At 36.2% G+C, this 14138-nt stretch overlaps 1 long non-coding RNA gene across 6 annotated transcripts in view; it reads left to right on the forward strand.

The window, feature by feature from the left end:
* Positions 1-14138, forward strand: part of LOC101925508 (uncharacterized) — a 373900-nt gene that overhangs the window by 48151 nt on the left and 311611 nt on the right. The window contains exon 1 of one of the 6 annotated variants that reach the window (XR_010584615.2): positions 11474-11666. The exons of the other annotated variants lie outside the window; for them this stretch is intronic. This is a non-coding gene — a long non-coding RNA (uncharacterized lncRNA). Of the gene's footprint in view, positions 1-11473; positions 11667-14138 lie in introns of those variants that run through there. 6 annotated transcript variants of the gene reach the window in all.

Raw genomic sequence — 14138 nt, forward strand, 5'->3', positions numbered from 1 at the left:
TTGGGTTAGACCCCAGTTAGCCGAAATTTTGATTGCCTTTGAAAAATAAAGCCTTTCTGATAGCAGATGTCTAATTGTATGTGAAACCATTCATTTTGGTTGTCAATTACTATTATGCAAAAAAACATCCCCAATCTTAGTGATTCATTGTTCTGTGGATTGGTTGGGCTTAGCTAGACAGTTCTTACTTGGGGTCATTCATGCAGTTGTAATGAGATGATTGTTGTTGCTGGAATTATTTGAAGGCTTGATTGGGTTGGATGTCTAAGATGGCTTCTTCATTTACTTATCTGGCATCTCACCTGGGGTGTTGGGATACTCTGGGCTGGCTTCCAGGTTTTTGTCTCTCTACTATGGCATTCTTAAGAGAGTTGGGTCTGTTACACAGTAGCTGGCTTCCCTCAGTGTAAATATACCAAGAGACTCAGGTGGAAGCTGATGGCTTCTTATGACCTAGCCTCAGCAGTCATGCAGAATCTTTCTGCTATATTCTGTTGGTCAAATATGAGTCACAGGGCCAGCCTAGGTCCAAGATGAGAGAACTACATAAAGCCATGACTATTTGGAAGTGTGGTTCATTAGAGAGCCACCTTTAGAGAATAACTACCATTCTACAAATTTCATATGGAATGTGATATTCTTCCATTGTGTAGAATACCATTCTACAAATTACATATCTTTTCATAATTTCCTTCAGTGTAATAAATGTTTTAACATTTTAAAAGGCGTGGTAGGCAGAATAATGGCCCCAAAGGTGTTCACGTCCTAATCCCTGGAACATATGAATATGTTGGGTTACGTGGCAAAAGGGAATTAAGCTTGCAGGTGGCATTAAGGTTACTAGTCAATTAACCTTACGTTAGGGAGAACATCCTGGGTTACCTGCGCAGGCCCAGTGTAATCACAAGGGTCCTTCAAAGTAGAAGAGGGAGGCAGGAGACGAGGCAGAGTTAGAAAAGGAGATGTAACCATGGAAGCAGTTAGAGCAATGAGATGTGAGAAGGACTTGGCTTTCCTTTGCCAGTTTTGAAGACGAAAAAAGGGATCCATGAGCCAATGAATGTAGGCGGCATCTAGAAGCCAAATAAGTCATGGAAATAGATCCTATCAGAACCTACAGAAAGGAAAGCAGCTTTGACTTTGGCCCTCTGAGACCTGTGTTAGACTTCCAACTTATAAAACTGTAGGATAATAAAATTCATTGTCTTAAGCCACTAAACGTATGGTAATTTGATATGGGAACAATAGAAAATAATACAAAAAGCAATGGAAACTTGAGAACAAACAGAAGGTATATCAGGCCTATGTCCCATCCATATCATGCATATGTTCACTCACTGAACAGTGTGGAAAATGACTCTTTAGTCCATCAAGGACCTTTAGTTATGATGTAAGTGAAGCAATTTCAGGGTGGTGGACCATTTTTATGATGTGGACAATGCTTTCTAAAAGGACATATGATAGTAAAATTGATATAAGAAGCTAAGGTACAAGACTTATGACTTCAGAAAGTTGCTCCTAAAATTCTGTGTTTTATAGCCTTTTCTTTACCTCAATCATTTGGGGTTGGGAAAATTAAATATTTGGGTTAAACAATCAAAATTCCTGGATAAAAACCCTTTATTCTTTCAAGAATAAAAACAAATCTATGGCATGCTTTCTTGTTTTGGTCAATTAAGTTGCAATTAAAAAAATAAAGCTCCAAGAAGGAAGTGTACATAGGATACTATGTTATCTTTCAACCTTTTAGAGGGAGGGAGAAAACATGTCAGCTAGTTGGATTGTCCTGAGGTATTTGCAAAGTCCATCAAAGGTGGTAGGGCTAGATGGATCAGGAAAAATGCCTTCTTGATAAGTTTTGTGAGAAATAGTCTATAATCTCATGGACCATTATCTCTTTATGTGTATTAATTTTTACAGAAATCATTATCACAAAATAATATGTTTATATACAACAAAGTAGAAAATCAATTTGTGAACAAATCCCATGTATAATTCCACTATTCAAAGATTTACCTCTAATCCTTTGGTTATTTAGTTTATACCTTTCAGATAAAAACACTCCTAATTTTTTAGCAAGGGTGGTATTATATATTATTTTACTGTAATTTTAACTTGATTTTAAATTCAACTTTTTGCTAACTCATTTCATTTCAATAAATGTCATTATTATTATTAAAAAATTTTATTGAGGTAACTAAACATGTAAGATTTACCATCCTTACCATTTTTAAGTGTACAGTTAAGTGGTAATAACTACATTCACATATCTCTATATATAATTTTCCCTTCACCATCCCTCCTTCTTATCCTTCCTGGCCTTTGGTAGCCACCAGTCTAATCTCTATCTTCATGAGATCCACATTTCTAGCTGCCACATATGAGTGAGAACATGGGATATTTGTCTTTCTGTGCTTGGCTTATTTCACTTAACATAATGACATTATTATTATTCTTGATGGCTTCATTGGTATTTCACTATAGGAATGTACTGTAATTTATTTAATCAATTGACATTGTTTGCCACTACACACTGTTGCTCAGCAATGCTGGAATAAACTTTCTTGCTCATAACATTTTTGAGCCCTTTTAAAATTTTTTTTAAGGATACTTTTCTAAAAATAGACTTTTAGGATTAATGGGCATGCATTTTAAAGCATTTTGATATACTCTACATTTATTTTATCAAGCGAAAATTTCTGTTACCGTAAAGGACATTTTCCTGATCCCTCCTAGTTATTTGATCATTTTGTTCTCGGTAACATAAACAGCTCTTCTTTCACATGCCAATGCGTGTCTTGGATGACCACTAGAGGTCATCTAAGAAATTAAATATTTCACCTGTGGCTCACATTTTTCTCAGAAGTTGACCTTCGTGTAAATCAAAGAGAAAAATAGTCTAGAGTTAATGCTTGCTAACTCCAATAACATTTAACATTAAAGTCAAATCTCTTTCCTTCCGCCACACCATCAACCACTTTCTAAAAAATGCCTTTGTTTCTGTGGGAGACTCAATAGCCTTTGACTGTCTTTTCTCTGTGCCAGGGAGGTAGTTTATGGTTTGTTCGGAATATGTTTCTTTTTCTTTCACTTGTTACTTTCACATATTTTGGTCTCTTATACTTACTTAGTTTATGCTAAACAGCAAATCTAAGAAATCTTGAAGTAAAAATGCCTGTAAATTATTTTGAGCTGTTTTATTAAGGTGGTAGTTTTGCTATTGCATTTCTCCTGCCCCTCTGTAATGATGTAGACTATATATGGAGGTACCAGAATTTAAGCAATTGGCATTGTTTTGTTAATACATTTACATCTTGATGAATATGCCATCATCATCATCATTTTTGGAAGGTGCAGTAATTACACATTATCACCATTTAACATTGGTTTAAATATGTGAGAATTATTTCTTTCTATGCTCTATCATTCTATACATATGGGAAATAAGACAGAAAAGATTATGCAGCAAATAAAAATGATTAAAAAATTTAAAAAGTTATGTTCTAAAAATCATCTATGATTTGTTTGGAGATAGGTTAGAGGTGACAAACATCATTTGTGATGGTAAGTTTTATGTGTTAACGTGACTAGGCCATGGGATGCCCTGATGTCTGTTTAGACATTATTTCTAGGTATCTCTATGAGGGTGTTTCTGGGAGAGATTCACATTTAAACTGGTAAATTAAGTAAAGCAGACAGCCCTCCCCAAAGGGCATCATTCAATTCATTGAACGCCTGAAAATAATTGGATGGGCATCATCCAGTTTTTTTTTTTTTTTTTTTTTTTTTTTTAGACGGTGTCTAGCTCTGTCACCCAGGCTGGAGTGCAGTGGGGCGATCTCTGCTCACTGTACAACCTCTGCCTCCTGTTCAAGCTATTCTCCTGCTTCAGCCTCCCGAGCAGCTGGGACTACAGGTGCCGCCATGCCTGGCTAAGGTTTTGTATTTTAGTAGCGAAGGGCTTTCACCGTGTTGCCCAGACTGGTCTTGAACTCCTCAGTTCAGGCAATCCGCCTGCCTCGACCTCCCAAAGTGCTAGGATTACAGGCGTGAGCCACCGCGCCCAGCCGGACATCATCCAGTTCTTTGAGCACCTGAAAAGAACAAAAAAGCAGAGGAAGATTGGATTTGTGCTCCCCTCTGCCTGTCTGCTTGAACTGGACGTCAATCTTCTGCCCTTGGTGCTCCTGGTTCTTAAGCCTTCAGGCTGGGTTTGGAGTCTACATCATTGGTCCTCTGGCTCTCAGGCCTTTGAACTATACCACAGGCTTTTCTGGGTCTTTGGCTTGCAGATGTTAGATCACTGGACTTCTCAGCCTCTGTAATCAGTGAGTCAATAACTTATTGTTATAAGTTATCTCTATAACCATCTGTCTATCTACCTATCTATCTATCCATCCATCTATCTATCTATCATCTATCTCTCTACCTAATCTCTATAGGTTCTGTTTCTCTGGAGAACCCTGACTAATTCACCATTTAAATATACACTTGCTAGATATAGGAACATTAGTTTGTATTTGGAACATTTAGATAGTTACCCATACATCAACAAAGTTGTTATACTGGTCAAGGCAGCAGTGGAGCCTCCTGTTTTCTTCTCCGTCAGACGTTTTGTCTTACCGAACCCATGGCCGGAATTGCTCCAAAAGTGGTGGCAGGGGAATTTCTGCAGGGAAGTTCCCCAAACTGTCCAGAGATGGGGCTGGTTAAGGTTCTAAAGAAAGAAGCACTGAATGCCAGGGTGATGAATCTAAGAAATTTATTAGGGGAACTTACAGAGTGCTGCTCCAATCCTTGTGGCGGACAGCGAGAGAAAGGGGGTGTTCTACCTAGGCGTGTCTGAAATGAGGGAGTCATGTAGGAAGTTTCTATGAAGGGTTGAGGATTTTGGCTCAAGCCAGGGCCAGTTTCTTTTAGTGTTTTGGGCAACAACCTAGATAACTTTTTTCAGTGCCTGGAAATGTGCAAGGCCCTGGTTTCGGTTCAAGCCTGTTGGAAAAAACCTGCAGCTGGCCAGGTCACAGAGCAACCAAGGAAGGCACTTCATGATTTGGGGTCAGGACTTAGAAAGAAATGGTGAGGGGGAGTCTGGGGGAGCCTGCACAGAAGTAACAGGTTTATCTAAATGGTATATATAATATAATGTAAATTATGTGTATTTTTTGTTATAGTTACATTTTTATAGCACACACATATATGTAGACTTCATGTCTTTTTTTAAGGTTAAAGGCTTATGATAGTTTGTAGTAAGCTAAGTTTTTCACCCTCTTTCCCTGTATTATGTGGAAGAGATTCTTTAGCAATCTTTTAAGATATAGACTCCTTTTTAAAAACACACAATAAATATCATTTTGCTGGAATCATTTGACTTCTCACTTGTTAATTCATATCCCATTTTCTTCCCAAACCATAAAAAAATTCACATAATATCATCTGGCAATAATTTCTTGGAAGGCCTTTCATCATGGAAAAATGCCTTCAATTTGGGTAGATGCAGTGGTAGAAATTACATTTGATTTCAGGGTGACCAGATAACTGTCAAACTAAATTGGCTGCTTATTGAAAAACACTCCTTGTATAATCTTTTTTTCCTTACCTATAATCTTGTATTGGCAATGACATAAGTACTGTGAAAGTTCTTCACAGTTTTCAAGCCTTTTGTTCTTAGGACACCTTTAGACTCTTACAAATTATTGAGGCCCCTAAAGAGCTTTTGTTTATGGGTATTACACCTAAGTATGTTTAGCAGATTCAACTAAAAACTGAGAATATCTAAAAATATGTATTGATAATTTTAAAAAACCCCATTACATGTTAACATAAATAACATTTTAATAAAAATCTTATTTTCCAAAACAAAAAAAAAAGAAAAAGAAAAAGAAAAAAACACTTTAGAAGAGTGGCATTGTTTCACATTTTTGCAAGTTCCTTTAATGTCCGGATTAACTGAAGACAGCTAGATTCTGATATCTGTTTCTGCGTTCAATTTGTTGCAATATCACTGATCACGTAGCCTCTAAAAAACTTCACTGTATGCTGATGAAAGAATGAAAATAAAACAGTCAAATAGTATCTTAGTATGATTATGAAAATAGTTGTCACCTCATGGACTCCCTGAAAAGGTCTTGAGGACCCACAGGGGTTCCCAGGCCATACTTTGTGAACCACTGTGATAGATTATACAAATGTGGCTATCCTTATACATCTTTGTTGTAGAATAAAAACATTCATGAGAACCATTATTGCAGAGTGGTATTGGAGTATTACAGTCTAGGGTTTGAAGAGCAGCTCTGCCATTCAGTTGTTTTGATATATTGGGAGAGTTAAACTTTTAAACCTCAGTTTCCTCATCTGAAAAATGGGGATAATAATGGGTACTTCATGGATTGTTTTTAAGGATTGGCATTCTTAGATACCTTCAATCTTTTGTGGTTTTAGTTATTATAAACTTATTACTGAGAAACTGGTGGACTTTGAGTATATTGATAAAGGTCCCTTTCTGGTCCTCCAAAGTGGAGAACCTGGCGCTGTATTGTAAATTCCGAAAACCAGTGGATGGCTAAAAGATATTGTGGCACCTCCATGTAAAATTACTGCCACCTACTACTACTAGTATTATTCTGTGTTATAGTGAAGACACTGAGGCTCACAGCGGTCAAGTCTCTTGGACAAGACAAATGCCAGCAGGAGAGGTGGAATGGTAATCTGCATGGTCCACCTACAGAATCCACACCCTTAACTAGTACCCTATACAGATTAACTAGTACTCCTAACTAGTACTCTCTCTATGTAGTATTTTAATTGTCAAACTACAGATTTTGGAATTTAAATCTAGAGTTTAATTTTTGTCATTTTCTGAGTACATTCCCTGTTATAGAAAAATTATTAAAATTTACACCTATTATTAGATTAACCATGGGGCCACTGTTAAAAATAAGGGGTATCTAATGTGGAATTTTTCAGTCATTCACTTGTAGTTAGTCACAACTTCAAGCATTCATGAAAATTACCGTATTAACTTTAGTTATAATTGCTTTGCATCGCATCCGGTTTGACTTTGTCGGAATCTCATGTTACTAATTGTATAGATGTCTTCTATGATGTTCTCTCCTTAGAGTTTCTCACCCCCAATTGTGTAAGAGGTTTAATTTGTTTTTTTCTAACAAATACCTAATACAAAAATTTTATTTTTATATTTATGTAGCAATTACATGACTGATTCATATCTCAGTGTAAGATGATAAAATTAATCTTTTCTGATGGGTTTTCTTATTTTTATCAGAGAAGAAACTTCTGTGTGAATCTGCTAATATTCATTGCTTTTCTTGGATAAAACTATGGGGCACAATTTAGGTGATATATGCAATCTAATTTGTGCTAATAAGGGTCAGCATTACCATCTGGACTATTAAGATCACTTCTTGAGGAAAAGAAATTATGGAATTTCTGAACTTGTTATAAGAGTTTCCTTTTAACAACATTTATTTAATTATGATTTAAAAGAAAAGTTTCATTCTTTGAGAGACAGTTTTAAAAATATTTCACGATTAAAGTCAGCCCAAATGCTATGAAATAACATGGTTTCAGCAGTTTGAAGAAAGCTCTGAATGAAGTGTGAGACGTTAGAGATTGATGATAGTTCCTGTGTGTGCTGGCTCCCACTACTTTAAAAGTTTCTGGCTTTCTTTGCCATCTCATCTCCTCTAAGCATTTTGTTTTCAATCTCTTTTTAACCCTGAACTGTGTAAGTCTTTCCTCTCCAGGGTTTTTCGTTGATCAAAGGCATCAACAGCCTTCTTCCTGTGCGACTAATTCTCTCTCAAACAGACAAACCCCTACCAGGCTGAGTCTATAAGGTTTCTAAATTGTTTCTTGTATGTTTCCATTTTTCTCTTCTGCACCCATTTCAACTCTTACTTCCAGCCCATCTTCATCTACATTTGCTATAAGGAAGCCAACTTTTTCTTTCTTAGATTAAGTTAAAACGCCAAATATTTTGTAAGATAGTTTAAAAAAAATTGTAGTTTGAGGTGTAATTTTTGTTGTTATTGCTTTAAACTAATTTTTCTAATGGGTCCCAAGTTAATTAGATGACATACAATTTTATATATTAGCCTTTATAATGTGGTATAGAATGATTATATTAGAATGATTATATATCATTCTTATACTTCTGGGGATTGTTAAACTCAAAGTGTTTTAAAATCATTTCCATCATGTGATTTTAAATAGAACAGATCTAAATATTCAGCTTAGAGAAGCATTTTAAAAACTTCCTCTGATGGTTTTGTTTACATGTAGGTGATTGGTTTTACTTTTAATGAGTTATTATCTTTTCAGCTTCAGACTACACAATAAGAGAACACTGGTTGCAGTAGACATGAGACTATGCAGATGAACAATATTTTTGATGATGTCCTGAAAGAATTGCTCATTTTACACCTGGGAAAGTGATTGAGGATTTTAAAGGTTTATTTTCCCAGAAATAGCAAGAAGAACTGCTTTTTAAAGAGCCATACTGAAGACATGGATTGTAGGATTTCTTCATCAAGATTCCAGAGGGAAAAAGGACCCTAAGTACAGTTCTCTAAAAGACATAATGCAGTTATAAAAATCATGTCCCAGATTAACACAGCTTATCACATATGGGAGTCAATGTCTTAGTAATGAACAATTTCAAACTGTTTACTCTGTCAAATGAATGCATTTTACCAGGGTGAGGTAGTACACTACATTTTTCTTTTGGTTGGCTCCTGAACTTGACCTTATCCTTAAGATCTATAATAGAAAAGAAACTAGAACTGTTACATAAAAACAATGGTTCAAGGAGCAAATGTAGTCACAGTATTTCATCCTAAAATACTCACAAATTCATAAACTCCATCCTAAAATACTTACAAATTTATAAACTCTTATGATGTATGAGGATATTTGAAGGAGGAAATAATGACTGTTTCTGAAAAATATTATTGTTTATTGATTATTTTTTTAATCAACAACCATCTAGTGAGTACTGTGTGGCAGGTATTCTTCTAGTGCTGGAAGATACAGTAGTGAGTATATCAGACACTATCCCTCCCTTATTTGGCTTACTGTGAGGTGTGTGGTTACAATGATGGAAGAAAGACAGTAAATTGAAGTAATTCCAGCTAGCAATAAATGCTGTATTGAAAAATAAAACAGGGAAATGGGATAGAGAATAACTGGGGAGACTACTTTTTATTGCAATGTCAGAGATGGCCTTTTTCTGAGAAGATGATTTTTGATATAAGACTTATCTGGGAATGGAACTGGCCTTGCATGGATGTGGGGCTTCAACATTCCAAACAGAGATAGTAGCACAAGCAAAGGCTCTGGGGCAACTGCCAGCTAGGTGAGTTCAAAGAACAGGGAGTGTGGCTGGAATGCAGAGAGTGAGAATGAGCATAGTAGGAGGTAAAGTCAGAGACAGGGCAAGGGCCAGGCCACAGAGGTCCTTGTAGACCATGATAAGAATTTTATTTTTTCTCAAGTAATTGGAGAGTTTTAAGCAAGGGACTAGTATAATTGGATGTTTATTCTGTTTTTTTTTTTTTTTTTTTTTTTTTTAAAGATTATTCTGGCTGTTCTAGGGATTGTGGACTGTAGAAAAGATACCATATTGACATTTTATATATATTATTTTTAATCTGTGTAATATACCAATTAAGTAAATATTTATGATTTCTGTGTAAGAGATAACTAAAACTTAGAGAGGTTAAGTAATTTGTGCAGTCACACAGCATGCAAGCAGCAGAACCAGTAGAGTCTGTACTCTTTTTTTTTTTTTTTTAAATTAATTTATTATTATTATACTTTAAGTTGTAGGGTACATGTGCATAACGTGCAGGTTTGTTACATATGTATACTTGTGCCATGTTGGTGTGCTGCACCCATCAACTCGTCATTTACATCAGGTATAACTCCCAATGCAATCCCTCCCCCCTCCCCCCTCCCCATGATAGGCCCCTGTGTGTGATGTTCCCCTTCCTGAGTCCAAGTGATCTCATTGTTCAGTTCCCACCTATGAGTGAGAACATGTGGTGTTTGGTTTTCTGTTCTTGTGATAGTTTGCTAAGAATGATGGTTTCCAGCTGCATCCATGTCCCTACAAAGGACACAAACTCATCCTTTTTGATGGCTGCATAGTATTCCATGGTGTATATGTGCCACATTTTCTTAATCCAATCTGTCACTGATGGACATTTGGGTTGATTCCAAGTCTTTGCTATTGTGAATAGTGCTGCAATAAACATACGTGTGCATGTGTCTTTAGAGCAGCATAATTTATAATCCTTTGGGTATATACCCAGTAATGGGATGGCTGGGTCATATGGTACATCTAGTTCTAGATCCTTGAGGAATCGCCATACTGTTTTCCATAATGGTTGAACTAGTTTACAATCCCACCAACAGTGTAAAAGTGTTCCTATTTCTCCACATCCTCTCCAGCACCTGTTGTTTCCTGACTTTTTAATGATCGCCATTCTAACTGGTGTGAGATGGTATCTCATTGTGGTTTTGATTTGCATTTCTCTGATGGCCAGTGATGATGAGCATTTTTTCATGTGTCTGTTGGCTGTATGAATGTCTTCTTTTGAGAAATGTCTGTTCATATCCTTTGCCCACTTTTTGATGGGGTTGTTTGTTTTTTTCTTGTAAATTTGTTTGAGTTCTTTGTAATGGCCATACTGCCCAAGGTAATTTATAGATTCAATGCCATCCCCATCAAGCTACCAATGAATTTCTTCACAGAATTGGAAAAAACTGCTTTAAAGTTCATATGGAACCAAAAAAGAGCCCGTATCTCCAAGACAATCCTAAGTCAAAAGAACAAAGCTGGAGGCATCACGCTACCTGACTTCAAACTATACTACAAGGCTACAGTAACCAAAACAGCATGGTACTGGTACCAAAACAGAGATATAGACCAATGGAACAGAACAGAGTCCTCAGAAATAATACCACACATCTACAGCCATCTGATCTTTGACAAACCTGAGAGAAACCAGAAATGGGGAAAGGATTCCCTATTTAATAAATGGTGCTGGGAAAATTGGCTAGCCATAAGTAGAAAGCTGAAACTGGATCCTTTCCTTACTCCTTATACGAAAATTAATTCAAGATGGATTAGAGACTTAAATGTTAGACCTAATACCATAAAAATCCTAGAGGAAAACCTAGGTAGTACCATTCAGGACATAGGCATGGGCAAAGACTTCATGTCTAAAACACCAAAAGCAATGGCAGCAAAAGCCAAAATTGACAAATGGGATCTCATTAAACTAAAGAGCTTCTGCACAGCAAAAGAAACTACCATCAGAGTGAACAGGCAACCTACAGAATGGGAGAAAATTTTTGCAATCTACTCATCTGACAAAGGTCTGTACTCTTTTTAACAGGTGATGAGAGTTAGTGTAACAGAGAATAACCACAGAGGAAAGTGAATCCTCGTAATTGTTTTGTTGGAAAAGTTTTATTTTTTAGTAAACTTGTTTTATTGTTGTGTAACAGGCATGCAAAAGAGGTGCACTGTTGTAAGTTTATAGCTCAAAGAATTTTTACAAAATGAACACACCTGAACTGCTATCACCAGATTAAGAAGCCTTCCTGTGCCCCTTCATAGGTGCTTTCACTCAACAAAGGTAACTATTATTTTGTTTTCTATCATCAGGGATTAGTTTTGTCTGCTTTTAAACTTTATTTAAATGAAATCATTATTCTTTGATGTCTGGCTCTTTTTATCAATGTTAGATTTGAGAGATTCATCTGTGTTTTTGGATAAGTAGTAGTTTGTTAATTTTCATTGTTGAATATTGTCCCATTGTATGTATACACCACAATTAATTTTTTCCCTGATTGATGGGTATGTGGGTTGTTGCCAGTTTTTGGCTTTTATAGTGTTGCTGTGAATATTCTTATATGTGGCTTTCCGTGAACATGGGTATGCATCTCTATTGGGATTATAATTAGGAGGAAATTTGTAGGGTCTGGGGAAATCGGAGTTTTCAACCTAGTCAGAGGTAAAATGGACTGGCTTGTACCAGCTCATAAGAGCTAATTTTGCACATGTCTTCCAAAATTCACATTCAGTGACATCGCATTGGTAGCGTCAGACTGGCCATCAGAGGCGTGTTTACACTATAGAAATTGGCAAATGATACAAATTACTATCCCTCTCCCACCACAGACTCAGTTGTTAAACATTTACTGTCACAGCACATCACTGGCTTTTGTAGTTTTCCTGTAGTTTTCCAAGTGTATTGTATCAATTTTTATACTACCATCAACAATATGTGAGAGTTCATGTTACTCTACATTCTCACCACCATTTGGTATCTTGTTTTTAACTTTGGCCATCCTGGTACATATGTAATGGAATCTTATTGTGAATTTAATTAGTATTTAGAAAATGTTTTGATTTATTTAAATTAGCCTGCTACCTGTGTTGTAAACCAGATTATAACTTTTGAGGACATATATTTCTCAATGAAGACAGGAGCAGTTGAATACATAAAATTTCTCAATTGAAACTCATGTTGTGGGAAAAACGCTTTTATTCTATAGAAGGTTAGCAATGTTCTTAAAGCTTAGTTTTCTTTTGTTTAGAGATATTTGAAACATTGAAAATTTCTTACTACTTTCTTCTCTTAGAAACTTCTGGATTAATTTTGATATCAAATGAAATTTAACAATGTGCATAAATAGAAAATGACATTGTGTGGTGTCAACATAAGAGACGAATTTCTTGTTGACTTCTACTTATGTAGTCCAATGGGATGACAGATGGCAAGAGCAACGGTCAACTACTAGCTCTAACACCACATTAACTTCTTCATTGGTTATTTTTTTTTTGAGGGGAGGGGGACTTTTCAGCCTGTATTACTGCTGCAAGCAAGTCTTATAACTGGTGATTTGTGGTGATTGCTCCAGCTGCTCTAGCTTTATCTAAGTTATATGTTCTTCCACACCAGGAAGCTGACTGATGGTAGCAGAGCTTAAAATAACTCAGGGCATTTGGATTTGAAAAGGTAAAAGCTCTTTTATAGTAAGACAGCATTTGCTACTATATTTGAAGGTGATCTATCTATCTATAGCCAGTTGGACAAGGCACAATAATGTGCTTTATGTTACGTCTCCTATTATTTCTTTCTTAATTGAGTAATGGAAAATAAATGAAGGGATATATGAATATAGAAACACATTTCTAGTGCAGAGACACATTCTGTGAAGCACTGGGGATATTATTCAAGAAATAATTTGAATGCTACACTTATATAAAAAGTGGAAGTAGCATGGGTGAAAAAGCATATAATGAGACCCTAATAATATCATTAAATGATACTAGGAAGAATGTACAGAAAACTTATGCAATGATTTTGGATCTTGCCACTTTTTTTGGCCACCTTTAAGTGGCCAAAAAATTTATCTTTCATCTTAAAACATTTTGCTCATCACATTATATTCCATAAGTAAAATTATAGGACTATGCTGTTAAAAGTCCTCTGTATTGAATTGGCAGTACAATCTTTGTAAACACTGTGGATTTAGGAAAATAACTTTCATGTGGAATTCATGAATATTTTCAAGCAGATAAGATGTGTTGATGATTTAAATCTAGAAAGAGTTTCAATAGGTAAAGATTAGATGAGTTAAACGAGTGGCTTAGGGATTCCGAGGTTAGGAGGAGATGAGGATGGTAGAGGACAATGTTTCCAAACCTTCTACCAGTAAATCCACACCTTGACCTGTGTTCATGCAATCTCTTTTTCTATCTTTGTGCTTTCCCTTATATCTAATCTTTCCCTTGTGCTCTGGACCCCATTCCTGCTCTCCATTATCCTTTGCCTCTCCCCTGGACCACTGCAATCCTATCAGAACAAACGCACACATGCTGTGATCTTTTGTCTTTGGAAAAAACAAAACCCAGACTTCCTGGGTCCCTATATTCCTACCAGCGATCTCTCCATCCTCAGCTCCCACTTCACAGCTTTGAGAGAGACAAACATGTGAATCTCTCCTCCGTTACTGCCTTTCTCTCCTACTAACGCCAGTGAGATTCCTGACATTATTATTTCACCGAATCTGCTGTAATCCACATTACCCATTACATCGAA

This window comes from Macaca fascicularis, chromosome 1 (assembly GCF_037993035.2).
Source record: "Macaca fascicularis isolate 582-1 chromosome 1, T2T-MFA8v1.1".
Classification (NCBI taxonomy): Eukaryota; Metazoa; Chordata; class Mammalia; order Primates; family Cercopithecidae; genus Macaca; species Macaca fascicularis.